Source organism: Phycodurus eques, chromosome 2 (assembly GCF_024500275.1).
Source record: "Phycodurus eques isolate BA_2022a chromosome 2, UOR_Pequ_1.1, whole genome shotgun sequence".
Classification (NCBI taxonomy): domain Eukaryota; kingdom Metazoa; phylum Chordata; class Actinopteri; order Syngnathiformes; family Syngnathidae; genus Phycodurus; species Phycodurus eques.
The window spans coordinates 20,953,566-20,969,061 of NC_084526.1; the positions used below are offsets into that span (position 1 = coordinate 20,953,566).

Sequence of the window (15,496 nt, forward strand, 5' to 3'; positions counted from 1 at the left end):
CCGTCGTTTATTACATTTAACATTAACATCAGTTAACTAATCAGATAATTGTAACTGCGTTTCCCAATGAATACAAAAATGTACTAGTGGATCAGCTCTTGTCGCCGATGTTACGTGTGCTTTGGGGTTCCACTTGTTACCACAACCAGGGCCCCAGCCCGCAGCACTTCAACGCGAAAATAAAAGACCAGCACAACAAGTACCACACTGGCTGATCTAATAAGCAAAAATGTTGCTTAAATGTTAAGAGTAGCAATAGAATGAGTGTAGCAATGTCCGCTCCAGAGGTGGGTAGAGTAGCCAAACATTGTCCTCAAGTAAGAGTACTGTTACTTGACGACAATGTGACTCAAGTAAATAAATAAAATTACTCATACATAAAAACATTTATTTACACCACTCAAGTACATGCTGATGTACAAATGTACGATTAAAAGTCAATTTGGTGTTTTGTTTTGGTCGCCAACTTGAGCCAGGCCCATCTCCACCTGCACCACATGAATACCGTCCTCCTCTCTAAGCACTCTCATTCTGGAAAATGGAATTGACTAATATCAGTCTGTTTCTCTTAATTTTTCCACTATTAACAACTTCAAAGGCTAATCCCAAATGCATCCTCCAGGAAAATAAGTACAGTATTTTTGTTTTTATTGGCCATTTTTTAATTTGAAGTTAGTTCATTCTGTGTTGTGATAATCCTAATTAATACAAGATGTACTAACAGATCAGCTCTTTTCGCTGTTACGCGTTTTTCACGGTCATACTGGGACAACTACCAGAGCCATGACCTGCAGCACCTCAACGAGAAAATTCAAAAGACCAGTGCAACAAATTCGACACTGGCGGATCTGATGAGCGAAAATGTTGCTTAAACGTAAGAGTAGCAATAGTGGATGTCCACTCCAGAGGTGGGGTAAAGTAGCCAAATATTGTACTCAAGTCAGAGTACTCTTACTTGACAATAATATGACTCCAAAATATTACTTGAGTAAGAATAAAAAGTACACAGTGAAATTATTACTCAAGTACTAAGTAAATAGTGAGTAACTTCAGATTATTTTTTTTTTTACCACAGCATGAACATTATATAAAAAATAAATGAATAAAATTACAATGTCTGTGTACAAATTCTGTGTGTGTATGCACAGTCAAAACTACAAAAAAAAACATCTGAAAGTTACTGCACAGTGTTTTCTCAAGTTATAAGTGAGCTGAAATATCCACGTTTGGGCAGACAATGCCAGACAAATACTACAATACATGAAAGCTGTTGTTTTTGTTCGTCTAAATGTAAACAAGTGTAGCCCGCCGTTGCCTTCATGGTAACGATGACCTTCCCAACATGGCCACCACGTATGCACGACGATCAGGCTTATCTCGTGTGAATACCTATGTCCGGGAAGCCGAATGGAAGACGTGTGAGGTCATGTAATTTTCTTGTGTAGTTTGATTAGTAAACGTCACTAGCGCTTAAATTGGATGACACAAACAGCACCCGATGCGGAAGTTGTAGTCTCGCGCACGAAATAACAATTGATAAATAAAAGCAACGAGTGACATTTAGATCATTGTAACGGAGTAAAAGTACAGGGACTTATTAACAGCAGAAGATTTTTTCTGGTCTTGTCAATTCCTGTGACTTCGAGCGCATAGGCAAAACCTCGGGCCGCATATTAGTCCGCCGCGGAGCAAAGTTCACAATTACATCTGTGTGTGGATGGGGGATGTGTGGAATGGATCTAGCTGCCAGCCTTCAAGGAGGACGAAACAGCCTATGACGTAAGTGATGGCGACCCAGACCCCCCGACCTCCAAGGAAAAACGCATCGGATCTATACGATTTATGTAAATGGCCTATTTTGAGTTCTGAACGGCGAATTTCGCCGAAAGGCGACTGATTTGCATGTATGTGTGTGTCTGTTAATGCTCCATACCACCAATTTCCTTTCTGATATGATACTGAAAATACAGTCTGTCAAATGACTGAAGTATGAAAAGTAGACTTTACACCGATCTGATCGGCGTCATCGGTATCGGCCGAGAATTAGCATTTTATGCTGATCGGCTTTCATGTCATAAGTCGCCGATCCGATCAATGACGTCATCGATCGGCTGCGCACAAGACTCAGTCGCGTATGAATCCAAAAGCTAGTTTATTTTTAGCCTCGTAACGCGTCTTGTTTCACAGTACTGTAACTCTCTGACGGCCAACAAAGTTTTTTCAAGCTTGTCGGTGAAAAAACACGCTGTCGGTGTGGGACTATTTTGCAGTGTCTCAGGCAAACAACACAAGTTATTTGCAGTCTGTAGACAACTGAAGTACGTCGTGGGGAACATCATCTAAACGCTTCAACAAAAATTTTATCGAGCACCTGAAGAATGTACACGAGGGGCATTCCGCGGTCAAGCAACGCAGCATCGGGGTGGGTGGGGGTAAAGAAAAGTGTCAAACGGACTCAAACTCTGGACAACACCCGTACTTATAGCTGGGACAGTGAGAAAGTTAGAATAAGCATGTCATTAACAGTATTTATTAAAGTAATTTAATTGCAATAGAGTAATTTAATTAAAGTAAGTTAGCACCCATTATTTCTGTCAGTTGTAATGTTGATTTGACCTAAACTTATGTCAGTGGTCAATCCTTGAATGCCCCCTAGAGGTCATTGGTGTTTTAACGTTTGTCTAAAATGCTAAGAGAATAATTTGAGCTGGGTTCCAGCATGCCCGCAACCCTTGTGAGGATAAGCTGTACAGAAAATGGATGGGTGGATGGATACAGTACACAAATATATACAATAAATGAACAAGTCATGTAAATAGACACATTGCTCTTGTGATCGGATCGGTGATCGTTTTTTTTTTTTTTTTTTTTTTTTAAACTTGCTGATCGGCCCTAAAAATCCTGATCGTGTAAAGCCTAATGAAAAGTATCCATATTTAATTTTGTGAATCAACCTTTTGGTATCAGCGACATCGACATTTCAGGCAGTATCCATCCTTCCGCACGCCAGTGATGCTGCTCCAGCCGGCGTAAAGGCATCTCACCACAGCACATTTGCTGTTTTTTTGTATGTATTTCTGTGTATTTTCGCTTGGAAATGCCACTCCATGTTGGGCAAAGCCTACTTACATTCTTCAGGACCTTTTGAGTTTAGGATTACACCGTGAAAAGACTATAACAGGAACCGAACCAAAGCTGCAGCGATTAGCATGGCGAGAGCCTCCTCACACGTAACTCAATTGCGTTGACTCCTTTGTCCACAATTCTACAGTTTTATAAATTATCTTTGTGAAACAAGGATATATATGCAACTGTGAAGCCTCATGTCCACCCACCATTGTTATAAGACAGCATCAACTCAGCGTCCCACTGCCACGGGACTCATACTGTAAACCTATAAGTTCTTCGTTAAAATAGTTTTGAAAAAGTTCCAACAAAAGTATTTAGTTGTAATTAAAATTAACGTTAATTAAATTTAAAAAAAAACAAAAAAAAACAAAGGCTTTAGTTTTATTATATCATTTGTTCGACTCAGAGGGATCAGTTCTTATAGTGAGGGCTCCTAACCCTCTTTCCTTGGGAAAATCACTTAATTTCGACCATTACCATAACCATATGATTGACATACATTTAGAAATGATTGCATAAGTGTACCACCACCATATAACAGTACAGTTTATGATTATTCACACTATTTTGTTTGTTGTTATTTACTACCAAAACAAACTAATCTACCCATTTAAAATCATAGTCCAAAACAGAACATGGATAAATCATTACTATTGCAATTATTGCACTTTATCTTAACGATAGTTTGTTCTCCTTTACAATCCTCTTTAAAGGAGTCTGGGCTTTTAAACTTTGCACATCCAGTATCTTCGTATGTCTATAATAAACAGGATTTAGATTTGTAATAATGAGTGAAATGTAAACGACAGACAAATTAAGCAGGCAATCTTTGCAGTTAGCGGTATAGTACCCCACCCACACACGCACATACTTTTATCAATGAGGGAAACAACTTTTAGTTGTATTCCTGTGATGAACGTAGCTGCACTGATAATGCTGTGTGCAAAAAGAAAAGCTGTCGGTGACTTGCGGCGGGAGGAGTTTATCGGCTTACCAGACTGTACAATGTAGGTGCGGGCTAGCTGGCTTGCTCACTGGCAGTCCAGATGAGTTGAAGGCTCATTTAAGGTCATTTAAAATTAATAAATATGGGGGCCAGCATCAATATAGGTAAGTGGTGGCCACTGGCCAGACACAACAGGATACTAGCCTGTCTGTGACGTGCATATGTGATGTGCATGTACGTGATGGTGCAGTGGTAATAGCATGTCCTATCTGTAAGAAGTAGTCAATTATGCTGCAGCAGTCAGCCAATCATATTGCAGCGGGTCACTTTTAACTCAAATGGAATTCAAAAGAATGATTGAGACGGCGTCACAGCGCTCTCGCTCTCTCTCTTTCTCGTTCAGGAGGAGATTGCAGTGGGGGAAAAGGTGACTTTCAACCATTAAAACATGCACTCGCGCAAATGTGACAAGATGCAATTTAAAATTGCACAAGCTGAAAAAAAGGTTGCATGTGACCAATTTCGTCGCAGTCTCATGCCCTGGTCAGCCACTGCTTGTTGCAGACAAACTTCATATTCACAATAAAATATTTTGCAGCTATAACTCAAGTCACTGTCTATCTTTATTATATACAAAACTACGGTATGTAAATTACGTTAGACTACACAACATGCATGATCCAGTGGTACCAATGGAAAGGTTTGTGTAGGTTTAATTTTAATTGTATATTAATCTCCTTGTATTTGTTTATTTATCCATTTATCTACTTAAGTTACTTTATTTTTCAGTGAAACATTTTAATTTGTTATAAGATATTCGGTAAGTGTTTGCTTAACTCTCACCCGCCCACCCGAAAACCCCCGGCCAACTGCGGGATACCCACCACCATAAAGATTCTGGTCCTGTGGGAAACACTGGTAGTGCAATACAAGTGAACTGTCTTAGTGCCTTAAATTAGACATAAGTCTGTAATGCATTTTTTCCCCACTTTGAAAACAGTCCCTAGGTGTCTTCATGAAAGGTCTGAGGCATTATTCGGTCAAAGTATAAAGGAATACCCAGTTGTCACACTGTGATAGAAATCACTTAGTTTTGGGTGGGCTGTTCTGTCTGCAAATGATTCTCAAAAAAATGCTGAGTGTGGCTTTTGTTACCATGACAACCTGCAGTCGAGCGAGGACACTTTGACCAGGCGAGTCGCTATTTCTGACATCATGAGGGAGAAAAAGTGTGCCCTAGCCCCCATAGTAACTCTTGGAGGAAGCACTTAATCACCAAGCCCACAAACTGCACTTGCTGATTCGTGTGCGCATCTGATCACCAAAAACAAACAGCCAGCTCCCCCAGTCAAGACAACTGAACCGAACATTCAAATATGTGCCACTCATCAGAAGCTAATGTTGATGAGGCTGTTAAATTCGTAAAGATATGGAGTTCAACCCCAATTTTGACAGTACAAGTACAGATTTTATAAACATGATGACTCGGGGCAGCGCTAGGGGACTGGACAGGCAAGCAAGCAGCTTCTACTTGCATAAGCATAGCCAGGGGGAAGTGTCCGTAATGACAATAAAAGCATTTGTAGCCGAGTGAGGAACTACAGCAGACAACCATGATGGTGTAACACCCCAAAGTTACAGCTAAAAATAAACTCCATGTTTCCAATCATTTTTGGAACAGTGATCATTGATGACATTGATTTATCAAGCAAGCTCCCAGAAAGGATGTATAGAACCGTTACTCCTTTTTATTTTGCTCGCTGGCTACTTCCTGTTCTATTTGGTTGCCACGGGTTTGTAAGGATTCCTGACCAGAAATGTTGAGCAGCTTTTCTTGATCAGAGGACTAATGATTTGGATCTTCTGTTCGTGCAGTTTGACAAAAGGAAGCACCAACAAAGATGTTGACCGCAACATTCACTTCCTGGACCTGCCACGGCCGTTAAGCGACCCCCAAAAGTGTTTTATGCGTGTACCATCGCACTTGTGAGAGTTAACGCTACAAAAATGAGTTGAGCGAGGCGCAACTGCCCCTCCTCGCTTGTGGTTAGAGCAAAGAAAGCTGCAGAAGCCCTTCGTGGTCGTGCCCCGGCTTGCAAAGGTATGTGTACGTATCATTCATTGCTTTAAAGCGCAGGCAGGACGGGAAGTGACTGACAGGCCAGGCCAATCAAGTTCTCTAAACATTCAACAGCATCGAATGTAACCATCTACAGTATACCTGAAATGGCACGTTTGGAATAAAACTAACAAACAGATCATTTGTACATGTTGGGAAATACGCAGCAGTTTCTTCGGGGGTAGCGTTTCAGCAATGACATAAGGTGTGTAGATTCTAGAGGTCCATTATCGGACAGGACCCGCTCATCGTGCTCGTATACCCTCTTTATCCTTGGAATGCAAAAATAATAAAAAAGCGTCCGTCTATATTTGTTAATTGTTGCATTATGCAAAATGCCTTCCCTCAAACAATGCGACATCCCCCAGCTTTTACCCATATTTGGTCATTCTATACAAACGCACCAGTGGGAAACCACAAAAGCCTTCCGCTAGCGAAGCGTCCGATTATGGAACCAGGGTCGCAGCTACGTCGGTGTCCTTCGGGTCGAAACTAGCAGTGGGCGTTGTTAGCAAACGCCAACGCAAAAATCTTCTCGTTTTAGTGCATTATTTTTAGGAAATAGACGTGTTATGTGGAGTGTATATCCGCTAATGCAATTACACTTAGTGTTGGGTCAGCGGCTAACGGTAACGTACGTGCTGGCACTGGTTACGCGTTAGCAATGTGTGGCTAATAATAATATTTTTTTAAAAACATTTAAAGCACAACATTACAATGTTTTATACAAACTAAGCGCCAGCTAGTGGTTTTCTTGCTGTCCCGTTAGTGCCAATTATACGACGAGCGAAATCAAACACAACGAGACAAAAACAGTGACACACACAGGGACAGCGAAGGCTAACTCACCCCGAGAAAAAGCATCGACTAAGCGGGCTGCGACAACTAGCGACGGTGGTCCATGGGGGGGGGGACTGCGGCGGGGGGCATCCAGGTTCGGCTGCTGCGGTTTGAATTGTAGACAATCCCAAAATCGCTGCGTGGACTTGACGCTAGTGTGCGCCCTGTAGATCATGTGTGTTTATTTGTTGTGTGTGTGTGTGGCAAGGCAACAAGAGAGAGGGGCCTTCTGCTTGCCGAGAGGAAATGGTCTCCGCGCATGCGCAGCGGGACGAGTAGCGGCTGCATGGGCTTCACGGTCGGCGAGCACAACCCAGCGGCCAAAATGGCGGCCAACGCCAACAACTGCCACAATCAACCGATGCTCGACTTGTTACTTTACTTCTACTGCAAATAATCAGACAGGTATAGGGGTCATTCCAGAATTGAAAAACATTTTCTGCTCCCCCTCCCCCATGAAATTTCAAATAACACGTGCAAAATGCAATAAAATATGCCCTAGTTACGTAAATGACTTTTGTCCTGAGTAAAAAAAAAATGTTATTGCTGTAAAAGTGATTCCCAAATATTATTTAAAATACTAAATAGCTCTTAGGCACACCCTAAAATTGCTTGTTTGTTTGTACCCTCGATGACCACGTTATATATCAAATCTTTTTTTCCCCCATGTTTGTTCCTTTGAATATTGTCATCAGAATCAGAATCATGTCATTCTCAGGGCATTGAATCGATCGCAAGTGGACAGTTCTGGCCCGCTGCACACCCGATTGGACCGGACTGTCAGGGCCGTAGCCAGAAAATCTTTAGTGGGGCTTTCCGCTTTGAAAAACACTACAGTAGGCTACCACCGGCGGGGTGGCTCTCTTAAAACCCGGAAACGTAATTTTAGCATGTGTGGAAGTTTACGGTGTGTGCATTTTGATTGGCTGTAATCTGGGACGTCGATACAAGTGATGGGCCACTCGTGAAAATAGTTGCGTAACCCCGCACACTGCGCAAGAGTTCCGTCGGGTTATGGCCGCATCGTTGTGTGCAGCAGAAGAGATTTGGCAAATTATTTTTGCTCGGTCTCAGATTTGAGACCTGTCCATGCCTTTTAGTTAACATTCTCATGTTAATATTAACCGTTTCTGTCCCATAGTCAAGATGAGTTATACACACCAACACATAAAACATTTATTTATTCTGATTTTAGGTGGCCAATAAGTCAACCTTTGTCAAGAATGAAAGATGCCACCTTCAAAACACCACCCAAAATGATTTTAAATAAGACTTAAGAGGTTTCACATAAATATGACATTTGGCGTTTAGAAATTACAGTCATTTTATTTAAAGTGCCCCTATTTTCAGGGACACAAAAGCATGCATTTCCAGTCAAGGGGGTTATGTTGTAGTTTATCCACTAGAGGACAGCATTTGTCTTATGTGCTTTAGCAGTGGCAGGTGGTCCATTTTGACCTGGACCTTCAATGAAAACTTAGTGACCTAATGCACCTCTTAATACCACCGCTATCAAATCACAATTTTACAAAATAATATAAAAAAATGCAATAGGCTACTCATGGCATTACAGAGAGAAAGAGACATTTTGCGTATCTGAGGATGAATACCATTATTAATAAAGCAAGAACCACAGTTAAATCTTGATCTTCCAATACATCACCTTCCAAACGTCAAAATAATGTGACTAAAACATAAAAAACATGAACTAAAATACATCCTACTCACCAGAGATGCTGATTATTTATAGACAGAATCCATCCTCCTTTGCTACTCAGCGCTAGATAGTTGTCGTCGCGTAGTGTAGTTGTGTTGTGATGTCAAAGCTAACTAGGTGTTGCTGCTCTGGAAGTGCCAAATAAATCCTTTTGCAGGTTGAAACAAGCGAGCCGGTACGGTGTTGGCCAACGTATCTTCACAATGTCCAGTTTTTCTTGAACAATCAGATTTGAAAATTAATTCTTAATAATGTCGAATATTCGTCCTCTGCGGTTACCTGCACATCGCAAGACTAGTTACTGTATCTCTAAACAACCAATCAGAGGATGAAAAAGGCCAAGGTCTCTGTAAGCCTTTGCAAAGCCAAAGAGTGGTGAATCTGAAATCTGATTGGTTAAAAGAAAAACAGCCGTTGCTAATAGTGTGTATGCGTCATATGCAAGCACGCGGGATTGTAAAGGCCCTGGGCAGATTACATTGACATGGCAAGACATAGAAGCTGAAATCTGATTGGAAATAAAAAATCTCACGTGTACACTACTGGAGGTTGGGTAGCCAAGACACGTGCTATGAAATGAAGACAATAGAAAGTTGGAAATAAAGTGTACTGTGGAACCTCAATAAAATGGACCCCGATATAACGGATATTGGATAAAACGGACCGTCGGGACTGAACAATGTGTCCAAAAATAATTTCCATTCGTCACTTAAACTGCCGCTGACAAAGTCTGTTAGTTCCAGAATTGGCCGCTGTTGTTTACTGGCGCTGTGGCATAATGCAGGCAGAGAATGGGACTGATGTATTACATGGCGGGCATGTTGAATGTGGGGCATTGACGTGTCGGCTATGTGACGATGGTTTTATCTTTTGTCTATTGTACAAAGAGCACAGCGCAGAGAGAGCGGCATGACTGCGGTGTTAACTCTGAGGAATACAAAACACAAGTCTGTGGAGTCATTGCCGGAACATGCTATTTTTGGTACGGTAACAGTTTTTTTTTGTGTTTTTTTTTTGGCAAGCCGTTCGCCTTTGGTAACGGATTTGGAACTAAGAAGCCCACTAATTCTCCGCGTCTCATGAAAGTAACTCGCTTATGATGAGTACTGTACGTCAATAATGTCACCATGACCAAGCACACCGGCGAAGTCAAATGTAATCTATTTATAAATATGGAAATAGCGGTGATCATTGTAAAAAATAATTCATTGAATGCATTATTATTATTATTATTTATTTTTTATTTTTTAACTCATCCCCCTGGTCGGCATGGAGGGGGCACACGAACAATCGGGGGTGGGGGGAGTCACTTCAAGGCCCATATATTCGTGATCTCCTTTATCATCTGCCTGTGGATGTCTGCTTGCAGTTCTGTATAAGTGCACTTTGCATGTTTCCACCTTCTGGACTCAAGCAAATCATTTTCTTCTTCCGCCATGTCAAAGACTCTCAGTGTGCTACTAGTGCATCGCATTTAAAGGGAACGAGAGGAGCCACTTTAATTGGACAGGACTGAAGTCGACTGTGATCATGCCCACAGCAGCACAGATGTCCCTTTTTTAAATGTGCTACGGCGTGCTGGCCCACAAAATTACCAACATTGGATCTAACTTGCCTCCACGCAGTGCTAAGCCACGCGTCGTGCCAGATTTACGCCAGTCACGAAAATAGAGCCCCGAGTCTTTGAGGAGTTTAGACTATCAAGCCCAAGATTTGGACTAGTCGAGAACAAGTCACGACCAAAACTTTGAGAAGTTGAGACCAAGTCAAGACCAAAATTGGAGAAGACCAAGGCTTGTAATAGTCGAGACCAGGTCAAGACCACTATTCCTTCTCCTGTTTGTCACTGGAATCTGCTCAACGAAAGGCAAGCTCAGCGGCTTTTACAAAAACGTAACACACACAAGGTAGGCCTGATTGAGACGCCCATTCGCTAGAAGGACTCACACACAACGTCAAGCCACTTGACCACTTCCCAAGGGGCTTCAAATGGCCAGAACCCAACTCCCCCCAGTACCCACACACTGGATGTTTACTGAGGTTAGAGTGCTAAAAAAAGACAAGCAAATAGACACCTGCTTATGGATGACTAAACACTGGGGAAACATAGTGGCACGGGTCTGACCCACAGACGCAGGGCTCACCCTCAATGGTAATGTTCTCTCAGCTTAGTAAAAACGGGGTCTTTTGGCTCTATATTTGTAACCTGTGCATCGTGCCCCAGAGCACAAATGGTGTGCATCTTGATTTTCGTGCAAGCGCAAGGCTTGCTGCGCGTCTTTGCAGACCGGTCTGCGTCAAGATGGGCAGTGTTGGCACAGCGAAAGCTTATCCTTCGGCATCCAGACGTCTCCGACAAGTTGGGTGGTGTCGGCGCAGCGAGGGTATGCCCTTGGAGATGCGCTTGGCTAAGATTTTGGTGCACAGAAAGTCCATCTAAACGTATCCCTGCTCCTCCCACGTCTAAGTTGTGGCACAGGGAATGTAACGCAATTTTGGTGAATCTGATTGGTCTATATGCCTGCAGACAGACATGCGAGCTCCTCGGATGTGTGGTGGATGACAGATTGATTTCAACAGTGGGCATCCAAACCTTTTAATAATTGTAAAGATCAATTCATAGAATGGATTTTTATTATTATCATCAATATTTTTTAAATCCACGTACTGGCCAGCATGTCGCTATGGGGGTGGGTGTGGTGGAGGGAGGGGTGGTGGTGGGGGTTGGGGTCTGGAAAGTAACAATCGTTGAGGGGGTACAGATCAATGAGGTCCGCAGACACATTTAAGTTGTCAGCGATTTTTCACCAGCTCATTCAGTATTTATTAAGAGTATACTGCTAACGTTCAATGCTCCAGTCATGCACAGATCGCTGAGACCACTTCCACATAGTGTATATAATGTCACCATGCCAGACTATTAACACTGCTTTTAAAGGGTATGCAATAACACGCTTCATTTGGACTGGATTGAAGCCGGGTGTGGTGAGGCCCACACCAGTGCGAACGTCGCATTTTAAATGCGCTGTGTGTGTGCCGGTCCACGAAAGTACCAAAACCAGCTCGCCTCCTTAAGTGGGAAGACAGATGCACGAGCTACGCGGACATGTGGGATACATCAGACGTATTTCATTCATAAATATGTAAACAGCGCACATCAAACCCTCTGAATCATTGTAGAAATTCATTGAACAAATCATCATTATCAACATTTTTAGCCCATTTTATTTTTAAAAAATCATCCCACTGGCCAGCACACGGTGGGAGGGGCGGGGTAACATGGATGGATTCATGAGGGCCGCAAACATTTTTAAGTCGCCCGTGACCAACTCGTACTGTATTTCATGTTGTCTTTTGCCAAGTGACAATGCTCCAGATCACTCTCTCCATGCATGTGAGCCTGTGATTGTGCCTCACTTATTAAAGAGAATGAATTAAATAAGCTGCTTTGATTGGTGGCAACTAAAGTCGGCTGTGTTTACGCCCACCAGCGCAGACAGCCCCTTTTGTTAAATGCGCCGACTGCACGTATCTGCGAGATTACGACAACGCTGTCTAACCTGTCCCCTCGCAGAGTTACGGCATGCGCCGCGCCGGACTTGCACTAGTTAGGAAAATAGAGCCCTTCAACTTTATTTTCAGATGTGATGTTTTCCAAAAGTATTACTTTTGTCCACAAACCCAAGTGAAGTGGAAACAAAATCATAAAAACAGAAACTTTGAAAAGTCAAGACCAAGACTTTGAGGATTTGAGACCAAGTCAAGGCCAGGACTTTGAAAAGTTAAGGCCAAGTCAAGACTAAGACTTTGAGAATTTGAGGTGAAAACCAACATTTTGAAGAGTCAAGACCAACTCAAGACTTTCAGGAGTTGAGACCAAGTAACGGTTCAGACTTTGAAAAGTCAAAATTTAGACTTTGATGAGTGGAGACAAAGTCAAGACCAATACTTTTGAGTATTCGAGACCTAATCAAAACCAATAATTTGTGGCATAAAGACCAAGTCAAAACCAAGACTTTGAGGAGCTTGGACCAAGTTACAACTAAGACTTTGAATTTCTTAGACCAAGACAAGTTCAGGACTTTGTGGAGTCAAAGACAATTGTCTTCTACAACAGCACACAAAACTCCAGAAATACAAGCCCAGTCCAGTGCCAAAATGACGACCGTCACAAAATGCAATTATAAAATTATTTTTAGAGGAACATGAACAAAAACCATGAGACTGAGGCATAAAAAAAAATGTCAATAACTGTATGTTCTGTAAATAAGTGTGTCTTTTTGATAATTGTATGCTTATGTTTTACCCCAATGTTGCAAATTGTTACATGCCTAACTGACATTCATTGTTCCTGTTACAGTGACAATAAAGTTATCCATCCATCCATCCATCCATTTTCTGAGCCGCTTCTCCTCACTAGGGCCGCGGGGGTGCTGGAGCCTAGAACATGCAAACTCCACACAGGCGATTGAACCCCGCTCCTCCGAACTGTGAGGCAGACCCTCTAACCAGACATCCACCGTGCCGCACAATGAAGTTATTTTGTATTTAATTCTGTTTAAGATGTTTTCTTTTTTGTATGCGTTTACAATTGTTTGTTTATGCATTTTGTGATGGTTGTTATTTATTGGCTGACGTTAGGCCATAAAGTCAGTTTGTCAAAATATGTTCCTTCTATAAAAATTAGTTTCTAGAGTAGATAAAGATGAAATATAGAAATGTATGCACCCTGTCACGTGGTAGGAAACATTTATTATAAACAATTTTAAAATACCGGTCACCTTTAGAAACTGCATAAACAGACACATTTAAGTAAAAAAGTAATTTATAATCGTAACATTTATTTGACACAAGATAGCATCTTGCGAATGTAAACAATTGTCATGTCTGCCTACGACAGCCAGCAGGAGGTAAGGGGTGTTGACATGTCGTCCAAATTCCTACGGCCATTTATCCTTTCAACTTGGACCTCCAAACAAAGGGCTAAGGTGAAAGGCTAAGATGAAGGGTAAAGGCCTCTTTATACTCCCGTGGTCGCGTGCCTGACAGCGCCCTCATTGCATCACGTGACCGACGAATTGCCCCGCGCGGCCATTCTGTGTAGCTTGATGTGCACACGTCAAAAATTGTTGCTGCGTGTCGAACGCCGCAGAGATCATCTCTCGTGATTGGTACGTTTTAGTCACATGCTGTGATGACGTACTCAGCGTGCCCCTTGGTTCTACATACAATCTACACTATTCCACGGTCGCCATTGCTGTTGCTTTGTTCCTTGTTACGGAAAGGAAAGTAAAAATGGCTACAGGAACTGGCCCAAAAAAATGCAGAGGAAACTCCACCCCGTGGCGTCCTAGCCAATACCAGCCGTAGCGACACCTCCGACTTGGAGATGAACTGCAGTACATTTTCAAGAGCGTGCGTGGGTTGCGCTCAAGTATAAAGGCAAACTACGCGCGGGACAGCCGCAGTGACGTCAGCGCGGTCGCCGTCCACGCGAGTATAAAGAAGCCTAAGGGCTAAAGGTGTCGCGACGGCTGGTATTGGCTAGGACGCCACAGGGTGGAGTTTCGTCTGCATCTTTTTGGCCATTTCTGGTAGCCGTTCTTACTTTACTTTCAGTAACGAGGAACAAAGAAACAACAATGGCGACCGTGGAACAGTGTCTGATAGAACAAAGGGACCTAGATGACCAGATGATACGTTTAATTATGCTGCAAAATAAATCGATCAAGAAGGCGGCGGCGTAGATGGTATGTAGAACCAAGGGACATGCTGAGTAAGTCATCACAGGATGTGACTAAAAGGGACCAATCACAAGAGATGATCGCCATGGCGTTCTACGCACAGCAACAATTTTTGTGCGCGTCAAGCTACGCAGACGGGCCGCGCGGGCCAATTCGTCGGTCACGTGATGCAATGCGGGCATTGTCGGCCGCGCGAGTGCAGGAGTATAAAAAGGCCTTAAGTAGTAGAATTGGGATGGTCCCTTAGTCAAAATCAAGACTTTGGGGAGCTGAGTTCAAGTCAAGGGTCCAAGGATAGCTTGGATGCATTCATGACAATTGATGAAAGGGAAATTTAGATTGAATGTAATTAATTAATTAATTAATTAAAATTAAATTGGAAGTCAAAGAGTCATGGTCGAGTTCCGAGGGTCCACTGTTACTCCGTGCAGCTTTGAGGTGCTTGAGGAGTCACGCAATGGCTAGAATGCCGAGAGCTGCAGCAACCTGTGCTATCCGAATACGCTTCTGCTTGTACAGACACAAAGAGCCAAATAAGGCTCGATGCTAATGTCAAGACGTTAGCCGCTTGCATGTCAGAGACCCAGCGGGCTCATGAATGACTTACAGTATATCCCGAACTCCAGGTGCCCAAACAGGGAGGGATCAAACTGTTTCCCCATCGATGTCTTGAAGTATTGTTGACCACAGCGCTTGACCCCGCGACTGCGGGATGTGGCAGCAAAGGTTCAAGCAGCAGAACAGGGAAGGCTTTCAAGGGATTTATCTTATGATATTGACCCCTATTTAGCTTTTTTATTGAGATATTTTTAAAAAAGACAACTAGATTGGCACACTTTCAAGCACAGACCTGTGGCAGGGCCAAGCATTGATGATTGAAAATTCGTAAAATGCCATGTGATACTCCAGTTCGCGGTGGCAATAATACATACAAAGTGGCTACACACACAGCAACTTTTTTATTGTTTTTTTTTTTTTTTAAACCACCGCAGCTCCATCTG

General features: G+C 42.6%; 1 protein-coding gene and 1 long non-coding RNA gene across 2 annotated transcripts in view; one reads left to right on the forward strand and one right to left on the reverse strand.

The window, feature by feature from the left end:
* The window catches only part of LOC133398053 (tyrosine-protein kinase CSK), an 81,274-nt gene extending 73,998 nt beyond the window's left edge, over positions 1 to 7,276 (reverse strand). The window contains exon 1 of the mRNA XM_061669640.1: positions 7,044 to 7,276. The gene's annotated coding sequence lies outside the window, so the exon portion shown is untranslated. The remainder of the gene's footprint in view (positions 1 to 7,043) is intronic.
* LOC133398067 (uncharacterized) lies at positions 6,026 to 13,198 on the forward strand. The gene is made up of 3 exons (XR_009767748.1): positions 6,026 to 6,176; positions 7,243 to 7,439; positions 13,112 to 13,198. It is a non-coding gene; the product is annotated as an uncharacterized LOC133398067 (long non-coding RNA).
* Positions 13,199 to 15,496: the final 2,298 nt, after the last annotated feature.